Below are 12,901 nucleotides of genomic sequence, written 5' to 3'. Positions count from 1 at the left end.
AAACTCCCCTCTTGGTCACCGATATCTCATGATCTGCAACTCAGATGACCTCATCCTAGTTCTCACGTCATTACTGTCTCTGCCATGTGATGCACAGTGACCACCCACACCTTGAATTTTCAGGTGAATTTGGTGATGCTGCACATTTCTTGTCCTCCTCTGGGTCTTCTGGTGACTATTAACATTTGCCCTTTGGTCCTCTTTCTTCTTCCTAAATGAGGAAGCTCTTTCTTCTCTTTTTCATCCTTCTCGTTTCTCCCCTAGCCATAGTCTTTCTCTAAGTGATCATATCTATTCACTTGAATTAACAAACCACTTTTTGGAAAATGCCTCCAGATTCTATGTCACAGTAATGACCTCTCTTAGACCTGCATTTCTGATTGTCTGCAACAGAGCTTCACCTGAAAGATGACCTGTGGACTCAACTTCAAACTCAACATTATCAAAACTAAACTCGCTCTTTTCTCCCTATTACTACTTTACTTCAGTCCTTCTTCACTGCTTATCAAGAATACAGCAGCACCTTCCTACCTGGTTGCTCTAATTCCCAGGTCACCTGCTCATAATTCACATATGTGGATATATTTATTAATGATGAATTTTCCTTCAAATATTTGTTCTGTTTAGAAACTCACAGTAGCAATTTTTGCCTACTGAATTGAACCCAGTCAGAGCCTTGTTTTTTAAGACTTCCCTACAATCTGGACAGACTCTACATATTCCTTATGCTATAGACAAAACTGACAACTTATGGTTCTATGAATTGTTCTCTCTCATCTCCATTTCAATAAACTGAGATGAAAAATGGTAAATTTAACAAGTGGATAAGTAAATCTACCTTTATTAGTTGAGTTCATGAACCAAGAGATGATATATAATTCTAAACTATCAATATAGGTTAAAAAAGGTTGAGTGGGTAGGTACATCTTTGTTATTATAACTTTTGTAACTTGCTTGTCTTTGATCATAATCACATTTCTTCTGTATATGTTGTCTCTTTCCAAAGAAAAAGAAACAGAACCATGAGCTCCTTGGAGACATCAATATGAACTTATTCTTCTTTATATCTTCCAAAACATGAAGAGCACACCAAATATTCTACAATGAAAGGATACATGGATGGTTAAGAGTGGATACTATGCATATTATCTTTTGAGAAAAAAAAATGTCTGCTATTTATCACACAAGACTGGTTTCCTGTTGTCAAGTGAAAGTTTAATGGTAAACATCTGAAAGCCTAGACAAATGGAAATTAAGCTGTTCCCAAATATATCTAGAGATTACAAGGCACTTTGCGATGCTTTTCCCATTTTATCTTCCAGCTTAATTTTCATCTGGAAGGCAATAGTCCATGAATGGCTCTAGCAAGTTGCAGATGCCAGCTGGGAGAATTTGCCATTTATAGCATGAGCCATTAAGCTTTTTCACAAAATTTCCAAGTTTTTTTTGAGGCTGGTGATAACTGCAAGGATAATGCGTATTTTCTATGCCAAAAGATGTGAATTAATGAGGTAAAGGAAACATTTATCTCTTGCAAATGACCAGACAAGTCTTGCCAAATCTCTTCAAGTTGTCTCTTTTCTCTTGGCATTTTCTTGGAAAGAGTACATCTTGGTAATCAGAATTGCATGTGATTAAAGAGACCTTTATGAACTGATGCAGCCTTACATAGCCACAATTAGTGATGTGGGGATATTGGAAGTTGAAATAGTATTTGAAACACATCCAGAATGTATATTAAAGTGTGATAAATGAAAAATGTCCAAGATTTAAACTTGGTCCAATGCAAAGTGTGTGTGTGTGTGTGTGTGTGTGTGTTTGTGTTACATGTGATGTAGCAATTAAAATGTTGAAAATACGGTTGAAAATAAGGAAACATTCTAGAGAAAAGCCTATCCTGGTGAAAACTGACAGAGGCTGATATCTCTAAAGTAAAATTTTTGGGTGACTGAGGATGTGGACGGTTAGTCTGGGTACTCCTTATTCTCCGAATAAGAAAGAATAGAATTTCAGGGCTTTATGTTCTTTACTCTGGATGATTTCTATAGATGTTATTAGATAATAGACTTTACTTAGGCTCCACATGTAGATTTCCTTATGCTCATTCTGTCTTCAACTTTTAACGCATTCATAACAAAGTGGAAATACTTTGCACTCTACTTCCTAGACCAAATAGTTCCTTATTCAGTTAAATAAACTGACCTCTGGCCTAGAGGACTTAGACACGAGCAGAACCCTTTAAGTGGTTTCTTATGCAGTCTGTTTAGTACCATCCCTCCCAAATAGCCAAAGCATGCATGCTTATTCATTTTGGGGCTTGATTTTGCTTTTATTTGCTTTTTTTGGTTCTGTGTCAGATCTTCCCCTATCCTACTCTTTACCTTTCCTGTTCTCCTGCTTCCCTTGTTTTTGATTATATAATTCTAGATGCCAAGAAGTTAACATGACTTGTTAAATATTCTCTGCGTAGAGTTTAGAGCTCTTTAGTGGAAAAGCGCTATGTGTGTCATGCAAATAATGATAAGGAATCAAATTCCTCTCTGTACTTTTGTGACTCTGTGGTAATAACTTACGTAATAATGCACTAAACGATCAATTGGCAGCCTGGCTGGGTGAATGCACTTCTCTAAGTGCCTCGAGAATGTGCTGGGAGTGGCTTAGATACTAAGAAGAATAAAACTCAGTAATACATGTCAGCACTGATCCACTTGAGAATTAATGTCTTGAGAAATTTCAATGGAAAAAAATGTAATTTCAAAGCCACAATGGCATTTGATTTGCATTCAAAGAGGGATACTGTTCTGGTCTGTTTGCTCAGGGAGGGAGCAGAGAGCTCAGAAAACCTTTTAAGCCCTTAATTTTTGTTCATTTCCCATTACCAGTGAATGCTCACTAAGTTCATGGCACTGCCTGCAAGAACAGCCAAGTTAAGAGCAAGATTGGTCTGGTTGGTGTCTCTGAGATTTTTATGGCCCATAATCACCAGAAATGTCCCTTACCTGGAACTCAGCTAAGGAGTTCACTCAAATAGCTAGTATCCTGATCTATGAAGAAAAAAGCCTGTGGTCTGTCATGCATTGGTAATCCCAAACCCCAGCTCCAATATAAGGTACAATTCCTGGACACAAATTGTCTACAGTTGAGTTGAAGAAACCCATACGCTTGTTGTAAAACAACTAGTGAGCGTCATTGTCTATATCAAAGTTCAGGGAATAAATAACAGAAAAATTAGGGCAAGTAAGATCTGTACGGGCTGCAACTATCAGATGGAAGCCTCATGAGGATAGTAAGACCTGAGCTTCGTATTTTGAAATAAAGAAGGACTCTAACTACAAGGAGCCAATGTGGTGTAGCAGAAAAAGAAGGGACTTTTGGAACAAACTGGCCAAGTTTGAATTTTGTTTGTCACCTCAGACTAGTTGCTAAAGTTTTCTGCATCTCAGTTCTCTCCTGAGCAAACTCTGCTGAGATGCGTAATGGGCACAGTGTAAGTCAGACTTAACAAGATGGAGGGCATGGAGAAAAGGCAACTGAAGGAGCTGAGCAAAGGTGCAGAGCATGAGGGAATAAGTCGGTGGGGGAGCAGTGCGGTTACTGATTGGAGATTGCAAAAGGTAATCTAGAGAGAAGTGCAAATAAGGTCAGATTATGGGAGGAAATAGAAAATGTGTAGGTCAGATACTCAAGTTATTGCAGTTAACCAGAAAATTGTGTTCACGAATGTACTCAGTTATCTGGTGTGAGGGAATTTACTGTAAAATTTGGCACTCTCCTGGTTGTGCTTCAGGTCTCGGTTTTGGTGTCACCTCCTAGGGAAGCCTTCCGGATTTTCTCAGGCTAGTCTGTGTATGTACTCGTATTATGTTGCATTGCAATTGCTTTCCCCCATGACTATCTCCTACTCTAGATGGTTATGTTTCTTGAGAGTGGCTCATTCTGTGTCCATTTTATTCACTGCTGCCTTCCCAGCACTTAGCACAGGACATGGCATAGAGTAGGTACTTACTAAATATTGATAGATGGAAGAAAAGAGGAAAAAGGGACAATGGAAGGAAGAAGGAGGGAAGAGAACTAATCAATAAGCTGCAAGAGAGAAAATTCTCGTCCAATGAAGACAAATGCTTTGAGAGAGAGTTGGTGAGCAGGGAGTGAAAGCTGACCTGCAAATTCCTATCGCTGGGTTTTATTTGGAACAGGCAAATAATTTAACTTTCCAATACCTAATTGATTGAGAGTCAGTCTGCAGCTACTAGAAGTGCATTTTCCTTAAAAGCCCTGCTCCTCTCTTTTCTGCAGTTATTTTCAATGCTTAAGTACAACTGCAAAAAGAAGTCAACAATAAAAATAGTCATCTCTTAAACAGGGCAAGCAACCAGACAGGATCACTTTCAGAAATATCTGTTTTGCTAAGCCCCTACCTCTCAATTGTACCACTTATCATTGATTCTAAGATGTACTTTTTTTCATATTTTAAACATCTCTGCAATCAGAATGCATTTTATAATTAATGTATATTGCAATTCTAAATGACTATTTTTTCTTTCCTGGTGATCAATAAAATCATGGTTTGTCTTTTAATCAATTCTATCTTGCATAAGATGAAGAAAAGGCCTCAGTTAATTTAGAGATTTGCCAAAGGTTATCCTAGAATTTGGAAATAGTGCTTATCTGGTACGGAGGGCCCTGATCTCACATTAAGGTCATGGCTCTGCTCCTATACATCCTTCTCTTTCTTAAAAATTCCACACATCAAAATGGTATATACTTCATGGTAAAATTGCTTTTCCCCCTCAACTGCAATAAATAAGCCAACTCCAACCCAGGACTGGGAAAAGACCACATGGGAAAACTGGAGAGTTAGAGTTTATACAACCAGTGTGAGATGCAGGAGCATCCACTCTTGATCTGAGTCCTGTGAAAGTTAACCAGAAGATGTTTACCACTAAATTGGTTCAAAGAGACTCTGTTCCACTCCTGTGAAACAAGGGGATGCAGCAGGGACACCATGACAACACACATTTCCATCTTTGTTCTCCTGCCTCTTCTCAGCCCTGAGGGCCTGTATAATGAGACCTTGACTCGCCTGGACTGGATCAAATTATTAAACATGATATTGTTCAGTGACTATTTGGATTTTAATGCCATCATGCCCTGGGTGGCCTTGCCTGACAATCTGGAAGCCTGAGGGAAGTAAGTCTCTTTGTATTATGCATGCTTTGAGGGTCCCACCGTCAGGCAGACCCTGCTCCAGATAATGAATGGGCAGATATAAGTCTCTGCGGGAAGCAAAATTTGGTATCCCAAGGTTTGGGTCAGCCTGTTCACAGTGAGTATCTTGCTGCAGAACACTCATTCAGTTTCATTTAGCTATTTCCCCCATGTGTGTATTTTCCTGGTCTCACAAAGAATATTTCTCATTCTAGAAGTTTCCACACTCAACGTTTGGCTTTTGTGCGCTTCTTGTCCGTTTATCTTTGTGCTTTCTTGTGGAATGGATTATGCTAATATATGTGAGGTGAGCTCTAAGACAAGTCCTTAGAATTCACCTGGCATTTGTCATTAAGATATTTTCATGGGGCCTTTATAAAACTCTTTGCTCACGTGGCTTTGAAAATATCACAATGGCTGTTTCTCTATGTTACCCTCTGATAGCAATCTGTGAATCTTGCTCTCTGGCTGCATCTACACTGATGATATTATCTAATTCTCTGGTGAATTTAGTGATTTTCCCAGGATTAGACTTTATCTTTAGGTTCTAGAAGAGAATTAAATTACTCATTGGGCAATCAACTAGCTTAAAAAGGAAAAACTAATTAGGGTTAGGATTTGCAGACATTTCCCCCCCTCCCACAATAAAATGTTGGAGGGCAAAGGTCTCTAAAAAAAAAAAACCTGATTGTTCATTAAGACTGTAATGACCTGCATACGTTTACTAAATAGTTTCTTTTCATAAGCAATAGTAATAGCTAACATTTGAACACTTCTTTGTGCAGGAAATAAATTGTTGGGGCTTTAGTCTCTGAATCAAAATGTAGAGAACTGAGTATGTATAGTCATAGATATTATACTAGATTCCCATTGATTTTTTTTTTCTGTCTAGATCTGATTTTTTTTTCCCCTGGGAAATTATTTTCATCAGTTTCTCTCCTCTTTAGAATGAAAATAACCAATATTTCACATGAGCCTCTGGTCACAGTCCAGGGGTTGTCAGAAGACTCAAGCTAGGTCTATCACAGTCCCTTACTTAGGAAATTTGGAATTGGGATCAAGAGATTCACTCTATTTCTTGCGACGTGTAAACTAGGTGTCTGTTGGCCACCTTATTTTCTACTCATGTGGCTCCCTGAAGGAGAGAGAACTATAGAGCTAGAAATGAATAAAGTCTATGTGTAAAGCGGGCAGAGAGGAGAGGTGGCAGGCCTTTCTGATGGTATCAGAGGCCCTGTTTTTGGGACCTCATAGTAATTCTATTATGTTTTTTTCTTATTTAATCATGAAGGAGTTTCTGTTGATAACCAAAAAGTTCAAAGCAACATAACGACAGATATTTAAAGTGCATAGATATCATAAACACTGTATAAGATAACCCAAATCCAAAACTGATTTTAAATCCTACTTGAATTAGTTTCAAAAAACTGTGGAGTAGGTGGTCTTGCTCAATTAAATGAAGAAAGAAAAAGATACATAAACATACTTTCTATTCTACTTTTTATTTTGTGGATTGTCCATTCAACAACTTTCACTGAGCACCCGTTATCCACAAACCAATGCAAAAAGTAGCAAAAACAAAGATAATGTGTACTTACACACTCCCTGTCCTTGAGGATCCTGTAATCTAGTTGAGGGAAAATATATAGAGGAAACATTCCTAACTATTCTACCAAAGCAACAACTGTATAAATACAAATTAAACAGAGCAAAGTAATTGCATAAATGCTGAGGGGTGACGGAGTAATGAACAGGTTCAAGGAAATGATCTCTGAGGTCTGTTTCAGCTACAAAATGTCATGAGGCTGTACAGGACTGATAATTGGATAAGGCAGCACTTAGTAGTCTTAGGGAGCTTCAAGAAATCAGGCCAAAAACAAGCAAGGATTTGAATGAAGCTTGAATGTTGGGAATGCATGCTGTTCTGGACTATGGCAGAAGCTTTCGTACATGATTACAGTAAGGGGACTCCTGAAAGGTATTTGGAATCTGCCTCAAAGAGAGGAGAGACAACAAGTTCTCCTCTGGAAGCTTTTGGCCAGGAGAGAAAGGGAAGGCCATCTTTGCCAGACTATCTATGACTGCTCACTAAGTTTATCAAGAGAGGGCAGTTTGGCTGGTCCTCTAGATTATTTCAATTTGGGTTTCAAGTCAGCATATGTATATATTTTAATTATCTCATTTTCTGTTATCCATTTAGATTATTTCCTCTGAAGATCCTTGTTTTAAATACATTCTATAGAGGGAGAGTCCTTGGCATCATGTATTAAGAGAGTTTGATATGATGAGGTATGGCAGTGTAATAACAGCTATGTTTCTGGAATTAATAGATTTATTTATAATGAGATGGTTATTTACTGTTTCTCCTTCCTAAACTGCAAGTTCCTTGACCACAAGGAATATAGTCATTAAAAACAAATCTTGTTCTCCCTTGTTCTTAGAACAATATATGACACCTAAGAGTACTCAACAGAGGTAGGATAGCTGAGCTGGCTCTGAAGTCAGAGATTTGGTTTCAAGTATTGACTCTGTAAAATTGGGTGAGGAACATTGGGCAGGTGACCATTGCTCAGTCTTCCTAGCTGTAAGGTAGGGTAATAGTAGCATGCGCCCTATACAGTCATTATGAGGAGTCAATGTGATAAGGTAGAGCACCTAGAATAGTATGCATAGAGAGCATAGCAAGCTCTCAGTGAAGCGTAGCTTTCTATTTTCTGTGTTAATATCTGCTGTTGAAAAAAATAGATTACCAGATGAATGGTTTGGAAGCTTTCTGTGATAAAGTGGTCTCAATAAATATTTTGGCCCCTGAAAATAAATAATTAGAAATTTTAAAAAAGTCTCACTATAATTAAAGGCTGTAAGATTGGTTTTATCCTCTATCCCAGAGAGTTACATTTCACCTATATTATTAGAAAAGATGGGAACAGGGCTCCACATTTTTAATTCACATAGACTTGTGGGTAGCTGGGAACACTGTTGTGCCTGCAGGCATATGGGTTACAATGTGGAGATGGATCTTACTGCTGCTAGAAGTATCTCTGAAGCATAGAGATATCCTTTGCTCTCCTCTGCATGTAGTCAGTGACAAGCAGATTTGCAGATGCAAGATGGTATTGGCAGAGGCTGAGCTGTCATCCAAACAATGTCTTTTGTCATTTAAACTCTCATTCATTTTGAGGGAGAGGGAGGAAGAATTGCCTTTTGCGCTAAAGCTGTAATGCCAAGGCATTGTATGAGCCAGAGCTCTGTAGATCTTATCACTAAACTTCCTTAGGTCTTGAAACACAAAATGGGGACTTCCTTTAACAGTGAAACTCTTTTCTTACAGCTTCATTTGTAGCAGCAATGAACTAAGATTAAATTCTCTCTTTGAAACCAAGAAAAGATAATTTGCCAAAAGAGAATGTCAGAACAGCCATTCAGCTGCAGCCAGTCAAACTCAACATAATAATGAAGGGGGAAAAAAAGGAAACCTGAAGGAGGCTTGGTTAATGTATTTGTTTTCTAGGGCTGTCATAATGAAGTAGCACAAACTGGGTGTTTAAAATGTCAGAAACTTACCGTCTCCCAGTTCTAGAAGCAAGAAGCCCCCAGTCAAGATACTCGCAGGCCATACTCCCTCTAAAATCTGTAGGGGAAATTCTTCCTTGCCTCTTCCTAGCTTCTGGGGATTTACCAGCAATCTCTGGCATTCCCTGGCTTGTGGGTACCTCACTCCAATCTTCCATTTTCATACGGTGTTCTCCCTGTGTGTCTCCCTGTTATCTTCCTCTGTGTTTGTCTCTGTGTTTAACTTTCTCCTTTTCACAAACACACCAGTTATATTGGATCAGGACCCATCTTAATGATCTCGTACTAACTGGTTACCTCTATAAAGATCCTATTTCCAAGTAAAGTCACATTCTGAGGTACTGGGGGTTACAGCTTCAAGAAACTTTTCTTTGAGAGGGATGCACAATTCAAACCATAACAGTTTTTTTTTTTTTTTGAGACAGAGTCTCGCTCTGCCCCCAGGCTGGAGTGCAGTGGCCGGATCTCAGCTCACTGCAAGCTCCACCTCCCGGGTTCCCATAACAGTTGATAAGACAAAGTGTAAGTTTTTGCATATCAAGAAGGGGTCATGCTTACTGCATTAAGCATAACACTTAAGCTCAGTAATGTTTCCTTCCAATTAAATGTTGAGGAGTGACCAACAATGAAAGGAGTCAGCTTGAACTCTGGGATACTAAGATGCAAAGGAAAGAAACTACTCTTGAATTGTCCTCAGTGAAGAGACACAAATGTTTGGTTTAACGGCAGGCAGGATGAGTCATATTTCTATTAAGTGAGTTAACCTGTCTTCTGCACCTCAATGCCTAAGTATGGGGGCAATCTAGATACCATCCTAGCTGCTGTGATCACACAGCCCACCTTACAGAACCAGGCTGCACATGTAAATCACCTAATCTTTCTGCCCCCTTCAGTGATAAAACCAAAGGTAAGTAAAGAAAGAGTTTAATTAATGCAAGGCAGGTCACATGGTAAACAGAGTTTTAACTCAAATCAGTCTCCCTGAAGGCTTGGAGGTTAGTGTTTATGGACAATTTGGTGGGCAGGGTGCTAGAGAAGGAGTGCTGCTGATTGGGTGGGGAATGAAGTCATAGGGGTGTGGAAAACGTTTCTCACACATTGAGTCTGCCTCTGGGTGGGGGCCCAGGACCAGTTGAGTCATGAATCACGAGTCTGGGTAGAGTCAGTTTGAAAACCATCTCATAAAAAGTCAATCTTAGGTTCTACAATAGTGATGTTTTCTGTAGTAGCAGTTAGGGAAGCCACAGATCTTGTGACCTCTGGCCACGTGACCCCTGAGCAGTAAAGGACTACAGAAACTTTGTTTACATTTTAGCAGAACTCAGGCTCTTCCCAGAATCCTCATCTTGTGGCCTTTCATTAGTCTTAACAAGTCAGTTTCAAAGTCAATTTCAGCCCTCAAACAGTTGCGGGGGTTGGAGTGGGGAATAGAGTTAGTTTTAAGGAGGGACTACTATCATACTTGCTTCAAAGTTAAAGTATAAGCTAAATTCCTCCCATGGTTAGCTTGGTCTATGCCCAGGAATGAGCAAAGGCAGCTCAGAGGTCAGAAGCAAGATGGAGTCCACTATGTTAGATTTACTCTCATTGTCATAATTTTGTACAGGCAGTTTTATGTGGAACTGCTGAGCATCTCAGTGGGGCAGTTGTGCCCTCTTGGGCCCTGTCCCAGGACTCCCCACCACTTTATATTTTAGTCTTTTTCATGGGAATGTGTGGGATAGTACATGTGAGAGTCTTATGGGGTTATTCTGAGGGTTACCCTATATGCAAATATACAAATATACTAATCTCGTAAAGTGGTTGTAAGAATTCCATGACTTATTTCATGTAAAGCTGTTAGTATAGTGTCTGCCAAATAGAAATGCTCAACATTTGAGGGTAAATTTTAAAAATATGATCACTATGAAAGTAATCAACTAGACTGAATTCTTTTAAATCAAAGAATATTTTAGTCAAAACATAGGAAAAGTAATCAAAATAAGGGCATTTAAGAATGGCTATACAGAGTAGCCTAAGGGGCCTTATATTTGAAATGTATTCTAATGTTTTAAAAACTATAAATCATTACATAGCTCTTTCTTATTACCTGTGCTGTAAATATGAAAACTTGCAAAATCAGTGTAGGAAGATGATTTAAAGAAGCAGTTGTTGATCGATATACATTGAATTTTAAACCCATTAAGCACAGTAGATTTAATGAGGAGGAAAATAGAGCTTCCCATTTAGTAGAAAAGTGTGGAAAAGTGGATGTTTTTCAGAAACAACCATTAAAAAAATAATGATTTATTCTTAGCCACAACACTAAATGTATTATCATATCATGCTCTCTGTATTTCAGTTAATTAAAGCTTTATGGATTATGGTTTCTTGTTTATTTTTAGATGGCAAATGTTAAATTTGTTTCACTATTTAGAGAAAATGCAACTTTTTGATATTCAAACTAGTTCATATATATGTAAAATTCTGACATAACTCCTGTAGATTTAGTTTAAAATGTCAGTAATACAGGAAATGAGAAATGAAGACAGAAAAAGGAGAGAAACAAAGATAAATAAAGGGAGTGGGCCTGGGGAAATTTTCTCATTTTAAATGCTCTACATTTCCTGCCCTGGGGGAATGTGCTTTTATCTGTGCAGTTCTATGTTTTCTGTAATTTGACTTATCATTTTTTCAGTAGATTATAAAGCATTGTTTCCTTTGTCTACAGTGTTGAGGCTGTTGCCCTTACCCCCACCCTAGGAATTCTGCCCATAAATCACTGCTTACAGTCACTTTCTCAGACTGAGCCTAACTTCCCTTCTATCTATATTTGCCTGACCTTTCTATCAGAGGATGGAAAGTTTTCGGTAACAATTTCTTGTGCTCTACAAAGAACTAAGTTGAGATAAAATTTTAACTTCCCAGGGCATAACTTTTAAAAGGGTTCTTTTATCTAAGTAATTTAAATGCAGCGAGTCAACATGTGTGCTTGGCAATGGCAGGACTAGTTGGGCTATGTGCTGAGGGATGTCGGAAAGTGATGTTAACATGGAGACTGTTGGTAGTAAAAGTCTATGAAGTCAAACTAAATCCCTTGTCTTTGTGCCTGCTCCTAGAATTCCTGTCTTAACTCTACTTCCCATTATTCTTCCTTATGTTTACTTCAAATTCCAGTCAACACAGCAGACTGCAGTTCCTTTTATTATGCCCTGGTTCATGGTGTTGACTGTCAAAATGGAAACCTAGCATCCTGCTCCTGGAGGCTCCATGCAATGCACTTTTCCACCTTTCCAGTTTCCTGTGTCTCTCACAGTGGGCTTCTTAAGCTTAAATGTATATCCTGTTAGCCTTGAATTTGAAGGGTGCACCTGCAGTTTTGGGCATAGCTAAGGACCAGTGTCTTAATGAGAGGGGAGATACTTGAAAGGGCCAGGAACAGCAGAGCAGAGGACTACATTAGAGAGTAACTAAATCAGTTACACAGTTTTATTTCTGCCTCCCACTAACTGTGTTTTCCTTTTTTTTTTTTTTTTTTTTTTATTCTTCCTGAGGCAGCCCCGGCCTCTGGATGAACACTTAGACAGTCCCTTGACTTTTCTGGTCACTCTTAGTAGCAAAATGTCTTATGGACAAGACATAAAACACAGCCTGGGACAAGTATGTGTAATGTCCAGTCACATGTAATTAACACTCCCAACTTGATTGTTAGTTGAGGCATCTTGTCTTTCTCTCCAGTTTGGTTCTGTTTCAGGTGGAAAGTCTATGGTTGGGGAAGGGTGGTTATGTTTAGCTACTTTTTAAAAACTAGTAGTTCTAATCTTTCCACTGCCCCATATTCCCACAGAGTTTGAAATTGGGTAAAGGTGAGAAAGAATAGAGAATAATGCGTTTACTAGTACATACTGACTTCTGTGAAGGGCGCCAGTGTATTCTGGACTTGGCAGATGTCTAGACTCTGATTCCCATAGTTCCTTTCTAAAGGCTCTTTAGAAATCCCCTCCCATTTACTCAGGCATTTGGTGGTGGCTCCAAAATGTTTCTGTTATACTCTTAACCCTACATTCTTTCATGCTTTTCTTCCTTTTATTTACACATTATGTAAATGGAATTAGAAAAAAATGTTCAACATAAATGTTAG

The 12,901-nt window shown here is 38.7% G+C and overlaps 1 protein-coding gene across 1 annotated transcript in view; it reads left to right on the top strand.

The window, feature by feature from the left end:
• LOC105512583 overlaps nt 1–12,901 on the top strand; it is a 260,565-nt gene that overhangs the window by 135,510 nt on the left and 112,154 nt on the right. The gene's annotated exons all lie outside the window — the stretch shown is intronic.

The sequence above is a fragment of the Colobus angolensis genome, unplaced genomic scaffold (genome assembly GCF_000951035.1).
Source record: "Colobus angolensis palliatus isolate OR3802 unplaced genomic scaffold, Cang.pa_1.0 Scaffold215, whole genome shotgun sequence".
Lineage (NCBI taxonomy): Eukaryota > Metazoa > Chordata > Mammalia > Primates > Cercopithecidae > Colobus > Colobus angolensis.
Note: the sequence above shows the minus strand (reverse complement) of the source record. Positions and strands in the feature narration are given on the sequence as shown.